Source organism: Capsicum annuum, chromosome 9 (assembly GCF_002878395.1).
Source record: "Capsicum annuum cultivar UCD-10X-F1 chromosome 9, UCD10Xv1.1, whole genome shotgun sequence".
Classification (NCBI taxonomy): Eukaryota; Viridiplantae; Streptophyta; class Magnoliopsida; order Solanales; family Solanaceae; genus Capsicum; species Capsicum annuum.
In genome coordinates this window covers 44,399,594-44,406,169 of record NC_061119.1, presented here as the reverse complement: position 1 = coordinate 44,406,169, position 6,576 = coordinate 44,399,594, and positions in this window count along the sequence as shown.

Sequence of the window (6,576 nt, the reverse complement as noted above, 5' to 3'; positions counted from 1 at the left end):
TTCATGTCGTGACAAACTTGGTATCAAAGCATGGTTCATGGTCCTAGGGTGTCATCGAAATCTCGTTGGGTAGAATCTTGTTTATAGGTATGTAGCATGCCACACTTATGAGTAGGACGCTACTAGGAATTTAGGAATGTTTCTTTTCTTTGTGGTTTTGTTCTTGCTTCAGAGTCTAAATTGTCCCCTAATCAATGATCTCTTGCATTTTCGAAAAACAATCATGCCTCCCCATCGTACTATCGACCAGAATCCACAGACAGATGAGGTCTATCCCACTCATGGGATGAGGACCCAAAATAGAGCCCTGACTCCGAAGATTAATGCTACTCTAGGAGTCCCACCTACTTGGACCAGCCAACCCAGGGAATACGAGCTCCTTGAACGGGGACTAACCGCACTCAGCCTCGTGAGAGAGAGGTATCTAATGCAGAATTCAGACAGTCTATTCACATGCTTCCATAGTTGGTAGCTATACAGACTCAACGGTTGGAATATGTTGGGTTTACATCGGTCATATCTGAGGCTACTAGGGTGGCTCAGTTCATGAGAATGAACCCGCCCAAGTTTTTGGGCACCAAGGTAAAGGAGGATCCACATGAGTTTGTGGATGAGATGGATAAGATCTTTAAGGTGATGTATTAAGATGAGGTAGAAAGTGTGGAATTAGCAGTTACTAACTTAAAGAAGTTGCGAACCAGTGGTATAATAAGTGGGCAGATTCTAAGGGTGAGACTGCGGAGCCCACAATATGGGGCAAGTTCGTGAAAGCCTTCCTTGATCGGTTCTTTTCCCTTGAGTTGAGAGAGGCCATAACTAAGGAGTTTATGAATCTTAAGCAAGGAAAAATGAGTGTCAAAGAGTACACTCTGAAGTTCAACCAACTGGCTCGTTGCGCTCTGGAGATGGCTGGTAATATGAGAGCCCGAATGAGGAAATTTTTATCCGGCCTATCGGATTACTTAGTGCTTGAATGTAAGGGGCTATGCTGAATAGGGACATAGACTTCTTTAGGCTGTCAGTGCATACGCAACAGGTAGAGGAGTAGAAAAAGAGAATTGCTGAATCTAGGGAGAAGGACAGACAGGCAAAGAGAGCCAGAACAGCGGATCAGAACCACAGTCATCCACAGAGTAATAATTGGGAAAATAAATGGCAAAAGAAGTAGAATTGGGGTAATGTTCAGTCCGCAGCCAGCGCCCCAGCGCCCAGACCTTTAGTAGACCGATGACCTCAGATTTTCCAAACTAATCATAGATCCAGAGCTTAGGATACCCAGTTACAGGGCAGCGTAGCTCAGCATCATCATACGTTTCTGCAGTGTGAGACCTATGGTAGGTATCATCCAAGGAGGTGTCAAATGGGTTCACTGGTATGCTATTAATATGGTCATTCAGATTACTTTCAGATAGATTATCCTTTAGCTAGAAGAGTGTTGGCGGTGTTAAATCTCAGGAAAATTCTTCCACACCACCACTGTCCCAAAAGAATGGCACCTCAGCTGCCAGGAATGGTTGCAATCGGCTGTATGCATTATCCAACCGCTAGGAGGTAGAAGCCTTGCCAGACATAGTCACCAGTACGTTACAAATATTTTCCCGTGATACTTATGTATTACTTAATCTCATGTCTACCTTATCCTATGTGACCCCTTATATGGCTGTTAGTTTTTGAGCTTGATGAAATTTTAGAACCTTTCTTTATTTCCATTCTAGTGGGTGATTTTGTTTTGGCTAGGAGAGTGTATAGAAATTATGTGGTGACTTTTTGTTGCTGGGATACCATGGAAGACCTTATAGACCTAGATATTATTGATTTTGATGCTATCCTAAGGATGGTCTAGCTTCATTCGTGCTATGCCATATTAAATTGTAGAACCCGAAGAGTCATATTTTATTTTCCGAAAGAACCAGTGATAGAAAGGGAGGGGCATTCTTTAGTGCCTAGAGGGAATTTTATATCTTATCTCATAGCCCGTAAAATTATCTCCAAAGGTTGTTTGTATCATCTTATTCGGGTTAAAAATTCCAATGCCGAAGGTCTTTCTCTCTAGTCAGTCCCTGTGGTAGATGAGTTTCTAGAATTATTTCCAGATGATCTCCTAGGGATACCACCTGATAGGGAGATAGATTTTCGTATTGATTTATTACCAGACACCCATCCCATTTCTATTCTGCCATATAGAATGGCTCCTTCAGAACTGAAAGAGTTGAAAGAATAGCTAGTAGACCTTCTAGAAAAAAGTTTTATACATCCCAGTGTTTCTCCCTGGGGTGCACCTATAATCTTCGTGCAAAAGAAAGATTATTCCCTACGTATGTGCATAGATTACCGCCAGCTAAATAAAGTCACTGCTAAAAATAAATATCCTCTTCCTAGGATTGATGATCTTTTTAACTAACTTCAGGGTGCTAAATGTTTTTGCAAATATAGACCTTCGTTTGAGATACCATGAGTTGAAATTTAGAGAGTTAGACATTCCCAAAATAGCTTTCTGAACCAGATATGGTCATTACGAATTCCTAGTCATGTCCTTTGGGTCGACTAATGCCCCTCCAATCTTTATGGATCTTATGAAAGGGGTGTTCCATCAGTTTCTAGATCTGTTTGTTATACTTTTCATTAATGATATTCTAATTTATTCCAAGAGTGAGGAGGACCATTCCAATTACCTCTGAATCATTCTTCAGACTTTTAAAGATCATAAGTTGTATGCATAATTTTCCAAGTGCGAATTCTGACTTAATGTTATTGCTTTTTTGGGGCATATCGTGTCTAGTGATAGGATTAAGGTTGATCCCCAAAAGATTGAGGCAGTGAGAAAATGGCCTAGACCCATGAATCTAATCTATATTCGGAGCTTTTTGGGTTTGGCAGGGTATTACAGAAGATTTGTAGAGAGTATTTTTCCATAGCTGCACCACTTACTAAGTTGACTTAGTAAAAGGTAAAGTTCGTGTGGTCTGGTTCCTGTGAGAATAGCTTTGAGAAGTTAAAAGATAAGTTGACAAATTCTCCTATTTTGACACTTCCAAAAGGTACAGAGGGGTTTGTTATGTGTTGTGATGCATCCCGTGTGGGACTTGGGTGTGTACTTATGTAGCACGGTAAGGTGGTGGCCTATGCATATAGCCAGTTAAAGGTGCATGAGTGAAATTACACCACCCAGAAGTTGGAGTTAGTAGCTATTGTGTTTACGCTTAAAATCTGGCAGCATTATCTCAATGGGGTACATATTGATATATTTACTAACCACAAGAGCTTACAGTATGTTTTCTCTTAGAAAGAATTAAACCTTAGACATAGATGATGGTTGGAGCTTTTAAAGGATTATGAAATGAGCCTACACTACCATCCGGGCAAGGCAAATATGGTAGCCGATGCCCTCAGTAGATTGTCTATAGGCAGTCATTCTCATGTTGAAAAGGGAAAGAGGGATATGGTGAAGGATATTCACCGACTTTCAAATCTAGGAGTACGACTCTTGGATTCTGAAGATGGGGAGTGGTTGTTCATGAGGTAGCTAAATCTTCCCTTTGTGTAGAAGTTAAAAAGAAGCAGGTTGAAGATCTTATCTAAATGCAGATCAAGAAAGATGTGGGTTAGCAGAAGGTGATGTCTTTTGAAATAGGTGGTGATGTCTCAGTTTTGGTGATCTTTTCAGCGGGGTTTAGGTACCCAAGTGATTCTGAGTACTACATTCTATGCTCAGACTGATGAGCAATCTGAGTGCACCATTTAGACCCTTGAGGATATGTTAAGGTCTAGCGTGATTGACTTCAAAGGTTCTTCGGTAGATCACTTTCCATTAATAGAGTTCGCATATAATAATAGTTATCATACCAGTATTATGATGTTTCTTTTTGAGGCACGGTATGGGAGAAGATGTAGGTCACCAATAGGGTGGTATGAAGTGGGTGAGATGCAGTTGTTTGGGCCTGATCTTGTTTACCAGGCACTGGAGGACGTAAAGATTATTAGATAATGACTTAAGATAGCCCAGAGTAGACAGAAATCCAATGTCGATACTAGAAAGCGGGAGCTAGAATTTAAAGTTGGTGATTAGGTATTTCTAAAATTCTCCCGTATGAAGGGAGTTATGTGATTTGGGAAGAAAAGCAAGCTGAGTCCTCGCTATATCCATGCTGAAGAAATGTATTAGAGACTATTCCCTGGTGTTTCCTGTAGAGGAGATCAAGATGACAGACTCATTAGCATATGAAGAGGAACCTATTGCAATCTTAGATCACCAAGTTCGAAAGTTGAGGAGAAAAGAGATAGTGTCGGTTAAGGTGTTGTGGAGAAATCAAAAAGTTGAAGAAGCAACTTGGGAATCAGAAGATGACATGAAAGCAAGATACCCAAACCTGTTAGATCTGGAGAATGATGAAATGAAAGGTACAATCCTTGGTTTATACCTTAAATAGTGCTTGTCTGTGTTCCGCATCATCATTCAGGGAATATGGATCCTAAGGGGGGCTAATTTAATGCCCTGCATCGTCCATGCATTAGCTCATGGTAATATTCTCTTAGAGTTAAATAACAAGAATAGTATCAAAGAGACTTAGTCTAATTTTTTTTGATTTTCAAAGGAAGTAAAGTTTAAACCATATATAATTTCCTTAATTTTGACTTTTTATCATGTAGGAAATTGAATGAGCTTTCCGTTGATATAAGATTCCCCCAAATCTGATACTCGGGCAAGGAGTTATGGCTAGTTTAAGTGCTAGTCTTAAAACATCATCATTTTGGTACTTGGCGCATCGCGGAGGGGGTCTACTTAGCAATTGTCAAATTCTAGTAGCTTAGTGGGATTGTGGTGCTTTGTAACAAAGTTTCAGGTTTCAACCAGTGAGACAATGCGATGGCTTCGTAAGAATCCCATTCGTCAAATTCCAGTGAGCAACCGCGATTGTGGTGCGTCGCGGTGGCCCATAAAATTGGGCTCCCAGTTATACTTTATTTTGTCTTTTTAAGGGAATATTAGGTATTTTTCCACCCCCTTATCAGCTTAAACACGGTATTACACTCCCAAGTAATCATGTTATTCATATTTTCAATAAAAAATCAGAAGAACACTCTCTAGGGTTTCAAACTAAAAACCCAAATAACTCAAGATTTAACTGTTGCTTTTCAAGATTGATTGATGATTTGGAATCCCCAAACTGTAAGCTTCAATAATCATCCATTATTTTCTGTATTGAGGTACGTGGGGTTTTCCTAAAAATCTCAAGGGCATAGAAATCATGATTTTTAAGAAAAGGGTTTTAGATTTATGATTTAGAATCATGTTTTAGAAGTCTCAATGATAGTGTTTTGGTCTTTAGGTATTTCCCCAAATTGATTTGAAATTCTATATATATGTATGTATGTGTTTAAGGATGAATATTCAAATGAGAGCATGAATTATAATGAATCCCTCTCTTGATATGATTTTTTCCATTATTCGTATGTTATGGATTGTTTTGAAAAGCATGATATGAAAGGTCTTGAATTATACTATGATTTTAACATGATTGTGGAATCAAAAGAGAGGGCTGTGCATGTTGATAAATGTTGAATATACATATAATGAAAGAGAGCATGGTTTTGCCAAAAGTACATGACCACTTTATGTTTGAAGAATTCTTACATAGTTTTGACTTATGTTTCGGAACATGAAATCTCTTTTACTAGTTGCATGTTTGGATGGTCTGAATTATGTTTTGATGAAAGAATCATGCATGATGCATTATGGCTTTGAAAAAGGGCTTGCATGTCTTGGTGTGATGACACCAACACAGATCATTCCATGTAAATTCAGAACAAAATAGAATACATATTTGAAATCTGATTTTCAGATTTTGAAACTAGAATGGTGCATATTTCAGAACAGACTAAAATTGGGCTTAAATAGAGCTTAGGTGGTTCCCCGAAGAAGGCACGAGTTTAGAGAACTCATTTCCCAACTCTGTGATTTGCTAATCCAGGTATAATATTATACGCTGGCCTAGTTTACTGTGGCGTATCAGACTCAGACATTCCAACTCTTGCGGCGCACTTAGGTTGGGGGCTTCCCCGCTGAGTCAATGGTGGATTCCATATATCCCATAGAATATCAGACTTGTAGCGGAGTTCCACCTAACTCAAAAGTAATACAAAGATAAGAGACAACATTGACAAAATTTTTTTATGATTATCAAACATGCCTATGTATTTTTGAATTTATATCGTATGTGATGTTTTATGACTAGCTCTCAACTATTTTATTTATATTAAAATCTTTATTTTGGATTGCTTTGCATACCAGTACATCTATATTGACCCCCTACCTTCTAGGTTCTGAGGTACAGTCTAGGGGTCTTGATAAGTAGTCGATTTCTTTAGACAGAAGTGCAGGGTCTAGTTTATGAGCCTTCTACATTTTAGAAGGCCTAGTTATTTTCATATATTTATTATCAGTTATGGTTTTTTGTCTACTGGAGGCCTTGTCCCAGTTTTTAGAACAGTTTTGAGATATAGTAGAGATTTTGCAGACTGAGTCAGATCTTATTCAGATATTTTGAATTGCATCTTTCATTCTTATGTCTTGAATAT